Source organism: Pithys albifrons, chromosome 3, assembly GCF_047495875.1.
Source record: "Pithys albifrons albifrons isolate INPA30051 chromosome 3, PitAlb_v1, whole genome shotgun sequence".
Classification (NCBI taxonomy): domain Eukaryota; kingdom Metazoa; phylum Chordata; class Aves; order Passeriformes; family Thamnophilidae; genus Pithys; species Pithys albifrons.
Genome location: NC_092460.1, coordinates 29,460,545 through 29,480,468, shown reverse-complemented (window position 1 = coordinate 29,480,468; position 19,924 = coordinate 29,460,545). Strand labels below are relative to the sequence as shown.

Genomic DNA, 19,924 nt, shown 5'->3' with positions numbered 1-19,924 from the left:
ACACCCCTAATGCACTGAGAGCCCACAATCAAATATCAGAACTGCAGCTCACTTCTAACTTGAGTGCCATACCCCTTGCCAGAGAGTCACTGCTGAACTCCTGCCTAGAGGGGTAAAATTATCCAAAGCTTGTATTTTTCTTGGAGTGTCTGGTAATTCTGACTGGCACTAGTGGGAGGTAGTAGAAAACACAGCCACTTAAGATGACTTTACTTAAGTCATAGCGATAATTTACATTGTCAAGAAAAGGACTGTACCTTGCCTGAGGTCAGGCTGACTGGGCAAGAAAAATTCTCCATCAGGTTAGTTGCTCTTTCAGTCAAGTGCTGTCCACTTGCTCAGTGCCAACATTTCAGAGACTATTCCAGAAAAATGTGAATGGCCAAACTAATGTCCTGCAGGCAGGGGTTTGTTTGAACTTTCATCTCCTAATCTATATAATATGCTTTGAATGTGTCTGCAGGCTATAAGTAGACATGGGGATGTCACTTAAACCAGAATAAACCAAAACTGTGTGGCTTAAGGAAATGCTTGTTTTTGCAGGAAAGGCAAGGACTGATTGGCTTTTGACACTGATCACCTTCCTTGTGGCTAAAAATAATCCCTAAAAGGAATGGCACATGGATGTGAGAAATATAGAAACTTATCATTTCTTTGCTCCTACTGTAACCATTGAAAGTATGAGGAAAATTACTGACCTGCCATCCTGAATTTACTTATTGTTAGAGAGGTAAAAATGAGAAAGAACAGCCTGTTTTCCTCAAGCAATAGCAGAATATTTGTATTCTGTGAGCAAAACAAGAATTGACAGGAGACCTTCATGATGATATGAACGGAACACCATAAACTTTGTGTTTCCAAATCAGTTTACTGTTCCTTTTTCTCCAGCTTTTATTTGTAGACTTTGGACTTTCAAGGACAGAAATCAGCTTCAATGGATAAAGCCCTTAGTCCTGTGAGGCCTGAGCAGCACCACAAACACAGACAACAAAAACAATAGTCCACTGCTTTCTTACAAAGTGTAGCAAAGAGTGCCCCATTTCTGAACAGTCTTAATAGTTTGCCAGTTATCTAAGTGAACAAAATGCAAACACAAAGTGAAGACCTTTAAAAAGAAGGTCAGGAGTTCCCAGATGCCTACAAGGTGTTAGTGAGAAGACAGAGCTTAGCTCCTTGTGGTGCTGCACAGTGGGAAAACAGAGGAAGCAGGGAGCTTCAAGGTAGGTATAAGGTAATTCTTTTCCTTACAGGGATCCTTAAACATTGGAACAGGCTGCCCAGGGAGTTTGTGGGACCTCTGTCCTTGAAGGTTTTCAAGATATCACTGACAGCTGATGGCTGTGCTGTAAGATCAATGCTACTTTCTACAGAAGGATTTTTGCCTCATATTTATAAGAAAACTCTGATATATACACAATCACAGACAAATTGTCAAAAATACAAACAAATCTGTCACCAAATTTGCACCTCCCTGGTGTCTTTTTTAATGCCTTGAGAAACACTCTGTTGGAACAAGGTAAAAGCACTGTGTGAGGGACTCTGTCCTAGAGTGTGATGCCAGTGAAAAGGCTACAAGAGCTCTTGTGACTGTCAGAGTGGAAATGCTGAGTCTGTTCAGAGCTCCTACAACACTTTAAAAGGCTACTGTTCTACTTTACCATCAGAACAGATGTCCCCATAACTGGTGATGAACAAGCTGGGGGACCAAAGGGGCCATTGGGCACTGATGGAGTATAAAGGCTCTCTCAGACTTGCTCCTCCAGCCCAGAAAGATACTTGTGTCTATAAGTTGCTTATATGAAACACAGCTACTTTCCAGTTGGTCCCTTGGCTTTTATTATCCATTACTTCAGCTCTAATAGTTGTTGCCTGCCTTTTATTTTGACAGACTGCATTGCTTGGATACTAATACTGTATTTCTTTTGAATTTAATCTGCCAAAATGGAACAAAGCTGGGTTTTTTGAGGACAAATTCTTTCTCAAGCCAAGGACATTTAGCCTTTACAATAAGCTGTATAGGTTACAAACATTTTAGAGATTGTAACTTTGTTATGGGGAAGAGACATAAAACAGTCAGGTTTGAAATATTTACAGCTGAAGGGAGTGCAGAATGGGTAATCAGCTTTCTGCCAGTATTGGATACAAGATTGAATTATAGAGATGTTAATGGGAACCTTAATGGTGCTAGAAAATTTCCTGCCACTCTCTGAGGCAGGACTTTGCTTTCTTTCATGGCAGACTTCTTCCATCTTTGTGATCTTTCACAAATCCAAAGTGTAAGTGACTTATGGAGGACCCAACAAATTCTGAGTTAAATTACATTCAGTGCTGCACTGAGGATTATTACTCAATGTTTTCTATCTGTCACCTTTGAATTTATAGAAGTTTTATCCATCTATTTGTGGGATGAAACCTTCTGTTCTTGGCATGTTTCTTAGAGGTTTTCTGGAGAGTTAGATCAAAAAGAAGATTTATTTACTTTTAAGAATGAAATATAGAAGTAGGGGTTTTTTCCCCAATCATTTTGAACAGCAGTGGTTCTTCAAGTATTAAGAAAAGAAATGTGAAATTTAACAGGGTCAAGTTCAAGTTACAGCAGTTTCTGACATTCTTACTATGCAAATCCATTCAAAGTTATTGATAATCACCTACTGCTAATCACCTGTTGATAATCCTTGCAAACGCAGAGAGATAACACAACTCTATTATATATATTTCTTCATGCTGCTTAGTCTTTTAATTCTCACATCTAAATAATGGCAAAATGAATTTTCCATTTACAGTTGCTGCTTTTCCTTACCATAATAATTTATACCATAAGGAAGGAGGATTGTGCATAAAGCAAGGAGAAAATGCTTTATTGTCATATTTTAAATGTAATATTTCTAAATGTGATATTTAAATTAAGTCAAAATTATACAGAACTTTACAGTTATATCTGAGGTTCAGATTGAAATTTCTTACTTGCTCAAATGCTTTTGGAGATAGCATACAGATGAGCCAAACTATGCCCAGCTAGGTGTTGAAACCCTTATAGATATCATTTCTCTATGATAAACAAATTTTACAGTTATTTAAATAATCTATCATTATTATTATTGATAATGAAACACCCAGATTTCATTAAGTCTTCAAAGTAGTCATGTAATATAGAATTATATAGCATTTTGCTATTATAAAACTGTTCAGACCTTCTGAGCAAGATGGCAAATGCTGTTTTCATTTGTTTTGATTTTGGTTTTTTAACTAACTGATGAATCAAGTTGAATTCTGCATGGGCAAAAAAGTGCCCTTGACCAATAAAACCCATTTAATATCTCTGTCTCTTCCATGTGTTCCACCTATCTGGCATTGATTTATAAGTAGAGCTTGCAGAGAGCTGTTGCTAGGGTACAGAGCTTTTGTAGGTCCCCACTAAAGCAATATTCCTGAAGAAGAAAAGTAATTTACATATTTCAAGAGCTGTCTACAAAAAAAAATTTAATCAAGCCCCAGTAAGTTTTAAAAGGGAACAAGCATTATTTGTGTAAGTAACAATCCTTATGTGAGAGACAAATAAAGAGCACAGGTTACACTGTCTGATCTAAATGCTATTCCTTTGTACTTTGGTAGACAACCCTAGTGATTTTATTTATTTCATTAAGTTTCTCCTAATTTATACCTCACAACCAAGATCAGAATACTTGGAATAAATTTGACCTAACATATACATTCATGTACTTGCATGTAACAGAATAACTTTGATGTTAACCCAACTGCCAGTCTCCAGGGTAAAAGCCACAGGAGGGAAGAAAACTCTGTCAAGACCACATCTTCTAGTTCCCCAAGTAGTCAAATGCTTTCTGAATTGTTGCCCTGGAGGTGGGTCTGTCCTACTAAGAACCACCCTTGTGCTGAGGTTGTATTTTTATAGCTTTTTATGTCCACTTGTTCTTTAGTTCCTCCTTTGTTCTTTCTTTATTCTTTTAAGTTGTTCCATGTATATAAACGCATGTGAAACCTTTCTGTATAGCTTATTGGTATATAAATTTAAACAAAAATGTGGATAGCTGATCGTGAAAACTCAAATTCTCCATCAGCCTTGCCTTGCCTTGCCTTGCCTTGCCTTCCCTTCCCTTCTCCCTTCCTCATACATTTTAATAATGAGACTGTTTTCCAAAAAATATTGCTTAGAATTGATGCCTTTTTACACAGTTAGAACTGCATTGAGAACAACCTGTTCTTCTTGGCTAAGTGACCATCAAATTGATCTGAATATACTCATCCTTGATAGGATGAATGCAAATGACCACATAAATTATTCCCTGTTTGCTTAAGTGGCTTGAATGAGTATGTGACCAACATTTGTTATGATTCTTCCTTTCTTATTTTGGTGCACGATCAGAGAAGATTAGATTAACCCAGCTCTGGAAACTGTATTTTCAGCTAATGGTTGGACAAAGCAATGCAAGTGACTTAAGGCAGCTCAATGTGGCATTCAAACCCCAGAAGAATAAAAAACACTATTGGCAGAGGCTGCAGTGAAACCTGTGTTGCATTTATAATACCTAACAAAATCTCTCTCAGCAACGGTTTTGTAGAAAGAAAGTGAAATTTATCATGGATTATTTGTTGTGTGATACTGGAAGAATAAGCAAAGGTTCCAGATGGTTTCAGGATCCTGTTTCTTAGGTTGCCTTGCTATGCACACACAGGCAGTTCCCTCCCCACACAGTCTTAACTATAAAGCAAAACCAACAGATAAAACTGGGAGATTCTAATAAAACCTACAAATTGGACCTAAACTTCCTAAATCTTAGTTCAACTGTAGAGTGAATGTGTACAATTAATTATTGTTAATTTCCTAATTTACTTTTTACATGCTGTCTGGCTGGACTATACAGACTTGCCCTGCTGGCATCTGCTCTGAAGCATAAAATGTGGCTGATGTTCTCCTTATGAGGAAAGGAAAATAGTTAATACTGAAAATGAAACTGAATTCTCAATTTCATCTTTACCTTCTCATGTTTTTTTTTTTTTTGTCAGAGACGTTTTTTCCTTCAAAATAATTCTGAATTATCAGTTTAAACGACTTTTTTTTTTTTTCCTTGATACTGGAGGCACTTTTTTAACAGCTTTGTGCACGTAAGTAACTTACAGAAACTAAAGTAAAAGCAAAAATGAAGAAATGTCTTTGGGAAAATGGTATACAAATATCAGTTAAAGACTTAATTTCCAGAATGAGCTGAGTAGGACCCTACATTTCTCTGTTAACACATGGCGAACTTGATATTGTACATTGTGTCATCTGCCACCAGTAGCTTTCCATGTCTAGTGCAAATTTTTTCATATCCCTTTCAGAAATGGTTTGCAGGAAAAACAGTGTCAATTTATGTATCAGTGGGTTTAGTTCATTATAGTCTTACCAGAGGGAGGCAGTGGGCTCCTTCTAAGAATTGCACTCTGGGAAAGAAGAGGAATGAGGATTTCTTCCATTCTCCCACTGCAAAGTAAACAACAAGCTGTTCATCTTGACACTGTTTCAGCACTTCCAGATTCTATAGATGCCACCACTATTGCTGAAAACTCAAACTAAATTACAGGAATAACAGTCCATATCTGACATGTATGTGGCATCAACATTCCTTCTCCTGTTCCCTGAAGATCCTGTTGACCCTTCACAACCTGAGGGCATAAAGCAGTGCCCACTGAGGGCAGCAGGAAGATGTCAGTCCTGATTTCTATGGCCAGGCCATTCCAGTAATAGCCAGAAGGCTACTGCCATGAGAAAAACCTTGTGGAGGTAAGGGAATGGGAGCTGGAAGGCTGAGGAGATGATGAAACCTCAAAATTCACTGTTGAAGTTGCCAGAAGACATAGAGTAGGTGCACAGTAGATTAAAATATCGAACAAGTAAAAGTTATGCATTGGCCCCCAATTTTTATTTCCATCACTTCCCCCACACTGCCAAGGTGCCCTGCAACCTGCTTTGCTTCATGAGGTTCTCAGGACGTGGAGAAGCACAGGCTCTGCAAACAGCTGTTCAGAGTAAAGAGGTTTGAAGAGTTTTTGCCAGTTTCTACCTGGTCATCAGAAATGACACTCCCCATGTCCGTGAAGCTGCACAAATAATTCTTATCCAGCTTAGGGAAATGCCTGCTATTTAATAAATCCAAGTTGGTTCATAAATAAGGATGAATACGATGGAATTACACAAGCATATAAGGATAAAGTAAGAAAACTTAAACACTATTTGAGATCCAAGTAGCAAGAGACATGGTAAGAAATCAAATTTTCAGTGAATATATTAGAAATAAGAAGGAAAATGAGAAAAGAGATTGAACAAAATGTTCTACAGAGAAAAGGAATAATTTTCTTTCATCACAGAAAATAGAAATTAATTGTTTGCTTTAATCTTCATGGAAAAGGCAGATTGTGCTGGATACTTTAGCAAATTACTTTTAACAAGTTCTTTGGAATTCAGGCTGGAGTACAGAAGAGAACAGTTCAGGGAATATTTATGTAAGATTGGTACATTAAAGTTCTCTGTGTTTGATGAAATTCAACCCAATAAATGAGACAAAGTACTCTCTGAATAATTAGTGATTTTCTCCTGGAAGCTGTAGACAGGAGGGATCCCAGAAGACTAAGAAAAACAAATCTTTCATTATTGTTTTTAAGAGGAGCAAAGGAATTCTAGATACAGCAGTCTTGTTTCCTGGAAATAAAACAAAACAAATTATTGAAGTAATTTTAAGTACCAAGAAAATATAAAGGTTGTAACATAAGCCAGCAAGACACTGCCAAGAACAGATGATATCAATTTTTTCTGATTACCTTCTTTGAGAAGACTGGTAGCCTAGTATAGAAGAGGAAAAGCAGTAGATATAGATGTAAAGGAACTCTTACAAAGTTCTTAGATATTTTTTCAACATTAGAATCTCAAAACTTGAGAAAATATGGCATGCAGACCATATTGGGTAGCTATAAGAGTAGTTGAAAACATCATTATCAGTAAATCCATGTCTAACATGGTGGACATGCTGAGGAAATTCCTGCAAGAACTTCTTTTTGGGCAAATTCTACTTGGTATCTTTATGAAAAATGGGCATAATAGAATGGAGACTATACCTTTTAATATGGTTTCTACAAAGCTGGCAAGAGTTTTAAGTATTTTGGGTAAAAGTCTAAAAATGTTAGTGACAGTTTGGAGAGTTGCTCAGAAACCCAAAAGGTTGTGTCTAAGTATTAATGAATCAAAGTTCTGTAAATAAAAAAATAAAAGGAAGTAAATTGACATTTGCAACTGGATGTATTTCCTTAAAGAAAGAAAACAGTACAGTGGAAATTGACATAGTAGGAAATTAGTTTTAATTTTAGACTCATGAAGCAGAAGTTTGTACAGAAAACCTCTAGTAACATTCCTCACTTAACACCAGAGAAGCCTTGGAATGTATACTGTCTCTGTTTGGGAACTGCATTTTTAAGGCAAAGCAAAGAGAATTCAGCAGTGTGAATGATGGATTTAGAAAGTATGACCTGTGAGGGAACTGGCTTCCTGAAAGGTGGCAGAGGGTGACTCGATTATATGTAGTTACAGTATCAATGATCACTAAATGATTTCCAAGGCCTGAAGAACTACATTTGTTTTTCATCATAGATCATTTTGGATGCAAAAGCTTAGAAATCTTGTGAGGATGGTGGAGCATAAGACTACATAACCTGAAGATACAGAGAAATTTCTTTTACCAGAAATTTGTAAGATCAGGTACAGTACAATCTGTAAGTGATGGTCACAGCCTGCATGATCTTACTTTTGGTGGGGACATTACTTAAGATGATCCCTGGGTGACTCTTTGAGTGTAACAACAACAGAATAGTGTCTGAAAAGAAGTTAGAGAGCATTCATTGCTACTCATCTGGTACAATTGATGCTGAAAAAAAAGTCAGTCTGACGACAAGAATATGAGATTTTGAGGTGTGGACTCACATGAAGGAGCACAATAATCTGTTTTTAACGTTAAAAATGGCAACTTTCAGAATTTATTTTTCTTGCTGCTTCCTGTCATGTAATTGTTTTGTAATCTTTAAAAAGTCTTACACAACTAGAGGATATCATGCTTTTATCTTGATTTTATAAAAGTGAGAATATTAAGGGTACTCCATTAAAGAGCTCTGAAGACAATCCACCTTTGGCTTTTATTACAATTTTCCACATTAGATTCTGCTGTGGTAATTTTCTGGCATTTGGAATTACTGAATTAACTTGTAGGAGTGAGAATTCCATTTCAGAATGACAGGATGATGAAGAAGAAGGGACAAGACAATTTACCCTATATTTGAACCCCAAATCATAAACTACTGTTTTATCTGGTCCCAAAGAAAAAGCAGGAATGAGCTGAATGTATTAATTCAATGTCTATGATTGAATAATGTTTTGCTTTCAATTTATATGCTTTGTAAAAGTCTGAATGTGAATTGTCAAATTGTCCACCAGGAAGAAAAAAGCCTTTTACTTACTATGGGCTGCTGAATTCTGAAGAGGAAATGGGGTACAGAGGGAATTCTGCTTATTCATACTGAAGTTCACTGCTTTGAATTAAATCTGAAGACACAGTATATTCATTGCACGTAGAGCAGGTTTCTCGTTCCACATGTTCTAAATAGCTTGTTGGATGGATTCAGAGTGGAAGACTACTGAAATCTGGTCTTAGATTAAGTTGATTAGAGCTTTACTTCTATACCTGACACTTGACTCTATAAATCTTTGGACCTATATTGTTGATCATGATTCCTTTTAAAAACCAACAGCTTTTATTTGCTGTAACTTTGTTTATGCTTTGTCTATATTAATTAAAGATTTGTTGATTAACATCCCACATTTCATCTATATGGTGTCTCATTTTAAAACCATCATCCTGGTCTAGACTTTCAGTGTCCACAACCTTGCATGTCTCTCTAGGGCAGCCAAAGAGTAAGATGCCTCTTCTAGATCCTTGAGATAGTTCAGGAGATGATAATACAAGAGATAAGGAAGAACTATGGTGATCAGTATTGACTAGGAAAGCTTCCTCACAGTAGGGTAGAGGAAAGGAAAACATCTGGAAAATTATTCATCAAATTAATCAGTTCAAAGCTCCTCTAGCTTTTTTGCTTCACTAATAGACTTGTGAAGTGTCAATTGTAATGAAAGCTTTTTTATAATAGGGAATATCAGATATTCTGGGGCTCTGAGCTCAGTTCATGAAGGTTGCTAAACAATTAGCAGACACAAAATTACACTGAATTGAACCGGATTTACACTAGTGACATAGAGAGGAAAGTCTTGCTAAGATGTTGCTAATTTTTCTTTCAATGTTTTTGCTTCCTTGCACAGCGAGAAGCTGAAATTGTTTGAAGTTGAACATTTAACTCAGATATCCTTAGACACAAATTCATTCCCTTGCCTTTAAAATGTACATACGCTTCCTTTGCTTTACAGTTTAAACAGGGAATATAGGAACAAAGTGAACATTAAGTCTTTTTCCGAAACACAATATTCTTTGTTCTTAAAAGACAATGTAGAGACTGAAGTCTGTTTCTGTTAAAAACAGGCACATCTCCACATGTCTTGTAGCACTGATAACTTGCAGATGGCACCACTGACTCTTACAGTCTGGATAACTCTGTCTGGGAATTCATAGCACAGGCTGGAGAAAATGTCTATTAGCATCTGTGGTACAGCTGAGGAAGGTGCTAGTAGCATCAGGGAAAAGGATCAGTTCTGCACTGTATTCTTTTCCTTGAGATTTATGTTTTAGCAAAGAGCTTCAGATCATATCCAGACATTCTAATGTGTTGGCAAAACGTGAAAACCTTCTTTAAATCAGTTTGGATAGCATGCATAATAATACTGTAATAAAAATTAAAAAATGCTAAGAGCTACTGTGTGATCTGCAAATCCAGAATCTTCATTTCAACATTTTGATTAGACTGCTTCTTCAAATAAAGTAGAATAAAATAAACCTCAAGAAGAGGATTATTTTTACTGATCAAAAGTTGAATTTTCTAGACAATGCCATCGGAAGATTCTCTCTAGGCTTCTTTGTGACATGTATTAAATTAATATTTGTATTGCCTTTGTCATCATACAGTCCTTACTGACTATAACCATAATGCATGTATTATTAGCATTAGAAAAAAGACACATTCTTCCTTTAGAAGCAGAAAGAGAATTGTGCTTTATAGAATTTATAAATTTGTTTATATTTTGCTGTTGGGTGTTGCAGCCCCTGGTTTTGGTGGGTCTGAATGACCACCTTACAAGTTTCATTTCCACCTTAAAAGGACATGTTTCCAGCCTCAACCAATTGGAGTCAGACCTTCGCACCTAGGGCGGGGTCACATGAGGTCATATATTACCTGTGTTTTTGAATAAACTTGGGATTTGCTTGAACATCGTATTGGTGTGTGCGATCTCACTAGAGCATGGTCGGCAACAACTGGTGGACCCTTGACGTGATTTGAGGACATAGAAGCCACCTGCAGACCTGCCTAGAACCTTAAGTGGTGGCCCCCGAGAGCTGCTGTGCCCCAGTTTTTTTGGGTGCTTTGTGGAGAAGCCTCCGAGAGCTTCTGTCTCCCGTAAACTTGGGAGTTTTTTGTAGTGGCCCTCAGAGCTGCTGGAAGAACGTGGACTGAAAGAACCACGACCTTCAAATCGGTGAGTTAAAGAAACATGGGAAATTCCAACTTGACTAAAACGAACTTATTGCTTGATAAATTTGAAAAACTAGCTCGTGTTACAAAAACAAACATTGAAAGACAAGCTTTACAGGAATTTTTGGACTGGTGCTTTAGTCGGGGACATTTAACCGATGCCAATTCCACGTTTTCCATAGAATTGTGTGATAACATTGGGGCAGATTTGTGGAATTTAGCGCAAACTGCACCTGAAGAATTTTTGCAGCTTATTTTGTCATATGCAGCTATAAGGAAAATGCTGTTAGAGGCAGAACAAGCCCGAGAAAACCTCGATCTACCGGAGAGAAAGGAAAAAAGCCTGCTTCTGCAGAGTGGTTTTTCCCCTGAACACCCTTCTGCACCGCCGTGGGCACCGCCACTTGCGGGACCCCCACCGCAGTACCCCTTTGCCACACCGCTGCCGCCTGTGCTGTTCGAGGAACCCCCGCCGCAGTACCCTTCGGCATCGCCCGTGCCGCCGGTCGGACCCCTGCTGCTGTTCCCTTCGGCATCACCACCGCCCTATCCACAAGAGCGGAGCCCGGAGCCAAGCCGCGGAGCCAGCGCTGTGCCGTTCCTGTACCCACATGCGGCACCGCCCGCTCCCGCTCCGGAAAACCCAACGGAATTACAGCAACCATGGAATCAAAGCTTTTCCATGCCGTTCGTCGCCGCAAAAAGCCAAGAAGTCGTCTTTGCACCGCATTACAACTACCAAGAAACAGCCTATGCACAGCAAATGAGACCACCGGCTGCCGCTGTAGGAGCAGCTGGACCTCAGCAGCAACCCTGGAAACGCCATGAGACACGCTGCAGAAAACATCCAGCCATTCCAAACCGTCAGTGACTTTTATTTATATCCTGAAAGCAGCTTTCCCCCTGTCCGTCCGCCTTCAGCGCCGCCGCCACCGTCGGCAATGCCCTGCGGGTACCTTGGGGCTGGGGTGCCTCTGCCGCGCTCCCTGCCGTCCCGCGGGTATTCTGGAGTCGCTCCGTTGCGGCTGGAAACTGCCGTGGGAGACATTTCAGCGGGGCTGAAAACCACGTGGCCAGGAAAACAAAGAGACCACGTGATTGCAAAGCCCGCGAAAAGTCATCACGCGGCTGAGCCAAACAAAGAGGCTGCGCGCGCATTCAGCAACGAGGCGCAAGGACCACCCAACCCCCCTCCCTACTGCACGCCAATCAAGGCGCATGCACCAGGCGCAGGTTCCCCGCAGTCCGCAGGGGCCGGGGTACGGAAGGAATTAGCCCGCCCCTGGGGTGGATCAGTTCCCGCGTCACCCCCACCACCTCCTGCGTGGATGGATACGCCCATCGACTGCGTCATAGAGAGGGGAGAGACTCCTCCCCAGTGGAGCGGAGCCAGCGGAGCTCCCCCTGGGCGTTCCATTCACTGTGTGTCATCCACAGTGCAAGCGTCCCGGGAACGAGTTCCCACAGCGCCGGTCGCGCAAGACACAAGCTCTGCAGCACCAGCAGGGACTCCCTCCTCGATAGCCGTGCGCTGCCCGCAGCTGCCAACACCGGCACTGGAACCCCCTGCGCCGGTAGGGACTTCCCCTGCGCCGGCAACCTGGTATCTGCAGCCTTCATCACCGACAACCACACCCACCAGCTGTATCCCAGAATGGAGAGCAACATCACAGCCGTTTAAAGGCACGGCACCGAAAGAAAAAGAAGCCTCTGTTTGGGACATGCTGGGGGGAGCTGGGAAACATGATGTAGTAAAAAAGGGATTTGAAAGATCCAAGAATGCTGCCTTAGCTGTTTTTTCTAACCTTCCTAGAACAGGGAAGCCTCTGGTAACTCAAAAGACCATTTCAGAAGCTTCACAGCTATGGTCAAGCCAGATGAAAAGCATCTAGCCACCATAATTCAAAGGGTAGTTAAATCCAGAGAGTATCTAAGTGTATCTCTTGCATTTGTGACTTGTCTTGTTGCTGTTACTAATCAAAATGTATGGATAATGCTTTCTCAACAGGCAAATCTAGAAAATATCTGCTCAGATAACATGGTTAAAGCAAGAGAACCAAACAAAGAGTGCCTTATAGGAATACCTTATCATAACATCAAATATTTCATTTCTTTTGGTGTTGAGGAAGCAAAAATGTCCTATTGTAGTACTGGACAAACCATAGCAGATATCATATGGCAATTGAATACTTCCTTAGAGAGAGATCCACAAGAGCTAAAGTTAGTAGGAGCTCTCCCTGGAAATGAGTCATGTGTTGAATTTCACCCTGTGCATTCTAGTGTATCTGAATGGTCAAACAAACACTGGTCACAGCAATATTTTCCTGCGGGAAGCACAGATGTCACTCCTCATAATAAGAGTTACACCAATAGCAGTTGGTGTTGGAATGTTGTTGGCTCACAAAATACAAGTTACCCAAAACCAAGGTTGGTTCACACAAAAGGTAACCAGAGAAGAGCATTGCCTCCTGGATATTTCTTAATTTGTGGTAATAGAGCATGGCCTGGAATACCTGCCCAGGTAAAAAATGGACCTTATTACTTAAGCAAGTTGACCAAATTTACACAATCAATACAAGAGCATGTTAAGTGGTCTAGTCCTCAAGCTGAGGAAAACACCATAGAACATTGGAGTGATATGGGAAATTTGCTAGCAGCAGTTTTTTCCCCAGTTGGTGTAGACAGAGCATTACATTTAGTGCAAATGCTTAACTACTGGGTGCAGGAACAACTAAACATCGTTGCCAAAATGCTTAATGATTTCTCAACAGATGCTGATAAGATAGAACAAGCAGTATTACAAAACAGAGAAGCCCTAAGATTCTTGTTGAGGATTCATGGTTACCAATGTGATGAGTTTGAAGGGATATGTTCCACAAAATTAAGCAAACACTCCAAAGAAGCACAAGCAGTGAAAAATAATTCTGACAAGCTAAAAGTTAACATTTCTCCTTTAAAGAAATGGGTTCATTCCCTGAGCCTAATCAGCTGGCAAGAAGCAGCTTTAATTCAAGGAGTATTGATCCTGGTTGTTATTATGATTTGTTTGATTGCTCTTATTTGCAGGACTAGTAATTAACTGTCCAATCAAACAAGAACAGTCCAGTTCAAGTTAGCATGTTGTTTAGCCTGTATTTTGAAATTCTGTTAATTTTCAGTTAAAGTGCATTTTTGAGCTTATTGCACTACCGAGTTGCCCAGCAGGCTGTAAGGGTAAAGACACCTGTCCCCTCAGCTGCTGAACATTTTCTGCAGAATGGAAGTGGTTATGTTTAGCCTTTGTGAATTTTTTCTGTGAATTCACACTTGTTTACTGCTTTACCAAGAGTGTATAAGGTGACTAAAAATCAAAGCTTCATTCTCAAACCTCTGTAGTGGCCACACAGAAGTTTTGAGAATTGACCTTGAAATATTGCATAAAGAGATTTAGCTCAGCTGGACTGAACTTGCTTCTTTGCTAAGTGAAGTCTCTCTGTACTCTTGGACACTTTGCACAAAATTTAATAAAATTTGTAGTTTGTTTACAGTGGTTTGTGCGGTGACGACTGTACAAAAAGACCACAATTTCACGCGTGAAAGAAAAGTTTCTTGTTTTGCACTAGTTGTAAGTTTGCAAATTCCAAACATACATGTCTTAGTCATGTATTGATTTGTGTTAGTTTACAAAGGTTACTGTACCTCCTTCCAAAGGTCTATTTTGAAAAGAGAGGGGGGGGTAGGGATGTATAACCCGCTAAATACCCTGTTAAGTCTTGAATTAGCAAAATCTAAAATTTTCAAAATGTTATTTCTCAATTTTCAAAATTTTCGGCCTTTCTGTTCAAGTTGCAATATGCATGATCCTAATAGTAACAATTTCCCCGTTGGATAAGTTAGCTAAGGAGCTAAGATTTAAAATTACAGTGTTATTATGTGTATTATGTTGTTTGCATTTTTGCTTTGTTCTTTGAAACAAAAGGGGGAGATGTTGCAGCCCCTGATTTTGGTGGGTCTGAATGACCACCTTACAAGTTTCATTTTCACCTTTAAAGGACATGTTTCCAGCCTCAACCAATTGGAGTCAGATCTTTGCACCTAGGGCGGGGTCACATGAGGTCATATATTACCTGTGTTTTTGAATAAACTTGGGATTTGCTTGAACATCGTATTGGTGTGTGCAATCTCACTAGAGCATGGTCGGCAACAGTTGGGTGTCAACATTTTCAAGTCTTTGTACATGTTTTTCTCCAGATGTTCCGTCTAAAGTGTCTAACAGAACTGCACTCATTTGCATGAGATTTTATTTGTACTGTTCCTTAGAAACTGTTCCCCAGTTTTTATAGAATCACAAAAGGGTTGACATTGGAAGGGACCTCTGGAGGTCACTTTCTTCAAATCCATGCTCAAGCAGGGCCAGCTAGAGTGGGTTGCCCAGGGCTGTATCCAGGTGGCTTTTGAATGCCTCCAAGGATGGAGACTCCACAAACTCTCTGGGCAACCTGCGCAGTGCTTGGCCACTCCTACAGTAAAAAACATGTTTCCTGATGTTTAGTGGGTTACCTCTATGTTTCAGTTTGTGCCTATTGTCTCTGTCCTGTCACTGGGCAGCACCGAAAACAGCCTGGCTCTGCCTTCTTTGCACCCTCCCTTCAGGCATTTATGTACATTGCTAGGATCTCCCTGAGCCTTCTCTTCTTAAGGCTGAACAGTCCCAGCTTTCACAGCCATCCCTTGTAAGAGACATTTTACAGAGCCTTGATTGTCTTTATGGCCCTTCTTTGAACTCTCACCAGTATGTCCATATTTCTTTTGTACTGAGAAGCCCAGGACTGGATACAGTACTCAGCCTCACCATTGCTAATAAGAGAGGGAGAAAAGCCTCCCACAGTCTGTTGGCAATACTTCTAGTGCAGCCCAGGATACTGCTTAGCCCTTTTGCCACAAGGCTACATGTTCAGCTTGGTCTCATGTTCACCTCAGTGGTCCTTTTCTGCTTTTCAGCTGGTCAGCCTCTAGCATGTATGGGAACATGGGGTTTTTCCTCACCAAGTGCAATACTTTGCCTTTCCCTTCTTTGAACTTCATGAGGCTTCTGTCAGTCCATTTCCCCAGCCTATTGGAACCCCTGTGGATGGCAGCACAGTCCTCTGGAATATCATCCATTCCCCTCGGTTCTGTGGCATTGAAAAATTTGCTGAGGGTACGCTTGGTCCCATCATCCAGACAGTTAATGAAGCTGTTAAACAGGATGTGTTCATTAATAAAGCAAATAAAAATGTGGTTTTCCTAATCAAGCTGTACCTAGGTAAGGGAAAGGGATAGTTAATCATGTCAGAAGGGTGCTACTGTAAGTCTGCTGGGAAAAACAGTGATAATTTTGTGTATATCTTTTTAGGATTCATGAGATGTAATGATGGAGTGGATAAGACAATTTGCTTTTAATTGCACCCTCCTCTCTCCCAAACCAATTTGGAGACTGGTTTGGAATCACACAGAAGTATGCAGCCAAACCTTGGGAATCAAAAGTGCTCTGGAATAAAGCTAATTACATAACTCTCTTTAATGAGTTCTTTTTGATGAAGAACTGGTGTCTCTTGAGCTAGATGTTAGGCATTTTGTCTTAAGATAGACTTTCACGGGTTTTATGAATAGTATTAGTTTGCTGGACACAAGGTGCTGAAAACTCTGATCCATTAGGAAGCTTTTTAAAAATTTATTTTATTTTATTTTATCATTTATTTTATTTTATCATTTATTTTATTTTATTATTTCTATTTTATTTTATTTTATTTTATTTTATTTTATCCTGGAAATTCCGAGATCTAGCCTTGGTGTGAGCAGGAGAAAACAATTTGGAATAACAATTGGTAGTTAAACAGCTCTTCCTCTCATCTCTATAGGTGAGTCCTACAAATTATAACCCAGATTACAGTCAAGGACTCATCCGTACTAGAATAACCGCAGCTAAGTGTCATGGCAAATAGAGTTGGATTTTGTTTTGCTAATAACTGATATAATGGAAGATATCATTGACTGTATCTAAGTATTTATTACTTTTACTGAATAAAATATTTCCTTTCTCAACTTTTGATGATTTTAGAATGGATCTGTTTTCTTGCAGTAAAAAAGTGTGAAGTTTGAGTCCACTACATTGAAACAAACAGACACAAAGACACAAAGTTTAAGGAATAAATATTTTTTTTAAATTTTTCTCCCCCTGCCAGTTCCAAGCTGAGAATCAGATGTTACTTCCTAAAGAAAAACTTAAAAATTAGCTTGCTCAATTTTCTTTCAACAGGAAAAATGGGGATATGTCCAAACCTGCACATTTGTCTTCAGATAACTACATAAATATGTTCATATTCCCTTTCATAGGTTAGACATAATTTCATTGAAGAGGTTTTTTCTGTCATTCAGTGTTTCAGTTTAGGACTTAAAAAAAATATAATTACACCCTGCCCCCCCAAATTAAGAAGAACTCATATAATAAGAAAATCTGTTGTAAAAGCAAAGTGTATTTTTATTTTCGTTAGTTTAGGCCAGATCAAACCTACTACATTGTATTAGAACTCTGTTTTAAAACATTTTAAATGTACTTTTTTGATAGTTTCTAGTTAAGAACCAGTTTATGTTGTGGTGTTTGGTTTTTTTTGTTTGTTTTTCCCTCTGTTTTTTTGTCACTTCCTGGAAAGAAACTGTTTCTAATTTAAATTTGAATTTATGTGGGTTTTTCATTTATTTTTCTTTTTTTATTTTTTGTTTCCTCTTCCCCCTAAAAAATAGAATGAAATCAGTAAAAAGGATGATTCCCTCTAAATTGATCTGATTTGGTTTTGGTTGGTGAAACAGCCCAGTCAACCAAGGAGTGCTAAGCAAACCAGTAGCATTTGTGGTACAGCATTTCTGTGGCATTAGCTAGGCCAACATTTTTGAATTCAGAATGCTTAATCAAATGGTCTGAATTTGTAACTGCACTTTAATAGCAATAGTGCTGAAAAAGAAAGTCATGATAGACTGTCAAAATAATTGACAGCTTGTACAAATTTGTAAAAATTAATATCTTATAGCCTTGATTAAAGGATTTTCCCTGCATTTAACTGATTAATCGACTCATAAATTTTCTTCCAGTGTTATTCTGACCTGATTAATGAAAATATTTATGCTTTAAGACCCAACTGTAACTATCCAAACTCATATTAGAATGGGAAAGCTTGGTTTTACCAAAGAGATTTACATATTATCAAATTGATTAGAGATTTTTTTAAAGTGAATTTCACCAATTAACTTTCTTCATTATTAGGCAATTTAGCTCATGAATATGGCTTGGGGTGGCAGATTTGGCAGCAAGAAATATTAAGTCAGTTATTAAAAAAGGTAGCAGGGAAATTAATCAGCAAGGTTAAAGTGGTACAGTAAAACTTTTGCACAAATTCATAATTTCAAGACACAAACTAATGTGGACAGTTGCTGCTTGTAAACACAAGTGTCCTCTCTCTTACCAGAGTGCATCAGAATAAGAAAATGACCAAAAGAACCTCAGTCATAAAGAAAACTGTGGAGACAATGAAAAGGGTATGTGATTTTACAGGGCAAGGGCTAGAAATACATAGCTGACCAGGAAATACAGTTTGATAGTTAATTAATTGCTGTTACAAAAACAAACGGATAACAAGCATATATGTACAATTCACAAATGAAAATTATGAACTGCATTTGGATTAGACCAAACTATCTTGGTGATTTAATAAGGCCAAATAAAAATCTTCTTGGAATTATTGGCTCCTCCTTCTGTGATACAGAAAAAAAGAAATATATTCCTGATAAAAATAGTTCTCTAAAACTTCCTACAGTACCCTTCTTATTCCCAGACATGCTCCTAGGATCTCACTTCTCTTGATGCCCTTCCCGTTGTACTACAGCATAAGCAATTCTGGTGTAGCTGTATTTTTCGAATGGCAAGTTAAATCAGTGTGCTACACAGTTTGATCAGTATCTTATGATTTCTAATTGTAAATTCCATGACATTTAAAGTATTTTCTGCAGCATTTGTCATAGCATTATGTGAAATATTCAAAAGCATTTGCTGAAGCATGTCTATCTGATAAAAAGTTCAGCATTTCACCAAAAAGTACACTTGTACATATCCACCAGAAGACTTAATTATCAAAGGAAATAAAAAATAAACCTGAAGTTGCAGACTTTGGAAATAAAAAGGAGCTCTGAAGTCTGCAGCAATGGCCATGGAAACAAGCTATCTTTTCCTATTAAATTAGACTTATGAAACTCACCAGATCTGCTCTGTAATAAGTAGCCCACTCTTGAACTATGAGCCACTTGAGAACTAAGAGCCTTGGTAGAAACAACAATGGAGAAGGCTGTACCATCCACAGTTATTTTGCTACTGCTGGAAAACTGATGGGTGTGAATCCGTATCGACAAGCCTTGCAACCCCCACCAACATTAACTTATTAGTTACAGCCTTTACAGCATCCCCAGACTGTCACATCACGGTTACTATTTACCAAGAAGAACTCTATGTGATAAAGTCTTGCTTATAACTTGTTTTTGATTAACTAAAATGGACTTAAAAGGAATTAAATAAGTTATTAATTAAAATAGACTTTGAATAATATGCTGCCCTCACAGCTAAGGTGAACTGTGTGCAGGTATCCATACAGATTAGTTTCTTCTGTCCAAAACTTACACTACCAGAGTTAGTCATCTCATGTCTGAGGAATGTTGTATCTGCTTGCGCCTCTTCTGTGAGACAGGGATTTGTGCTACATGAAGTGTAGCCGTCAAGGGTGTGACTTCTGAGCAACTGGTTGGGGTCGCCACACTCTGCTGCTTTGCTAACCTTTTCTTCCCGCCCTATCTTGCTCTACAAACAGATGCCAACACTGCAGAAATGCTGCTCTGTAGCTTCACAGCTGACTGACAAAGCAGGAGCCCTCTACACCAAGGAGCTTCTTCACAAGCCTGTGCTAACAACAACTGGCACACAGCAGCTATGGAGTGATGTACCAGCTGGGAGAAGACTCATAGGGTTGGAAAGGCAAACTAAGGAAATTTGTGAATTCAGCTTGTTTCCCAGAATCTGAGGTGTGTCTGATGGGCTGAAAATACCCAACCATCACACCCCACAGGAAAGTGCACAGTCCAGCAGGCTCCATTGGAGTATCAAGCTGAGTGGTATAATGTTCCAAACTGCCAAATGCTTAACGTGGGGAGAAAGATACTGCTTTGTTAAAATAGTAATTTGGATTGC

At 39.0% G+C, this 19,924-nt stretch overlaps 1 long non-coding RNA gene across 2 annotated transcripts in view; it reads right to left on the bottom strand.

Moving 5' to 3' along the window:
• The window catches only part of LOC139669317 (uncharacterized), a 61,042-nt gene extending 41,926 nt beyond the window's left edge, over positions 1 to 19,116 (bottom strand). Inside the window, exons 1-2 of one of the 2 annotated variants that reach the window (XR_011697236.1) lie at positions 18,945 to 19,116; positions 5,406 to 5,482 (exon numbers count right to left, since the gene is read on the bottom strand). This is a non-coding gene — a long non-coding RNA (uncharacterized lncRNA). The remainder of the gene's footprint in view (positions 1 to 5,405; positions 5,483 to 18,944) is intronic. The other variant, XR_011697235.1, reaches the window with a different exon arrangement.
• Between the last annotated feature and the right edge of the window lie 808 nt (positions 19,117 to 19,924).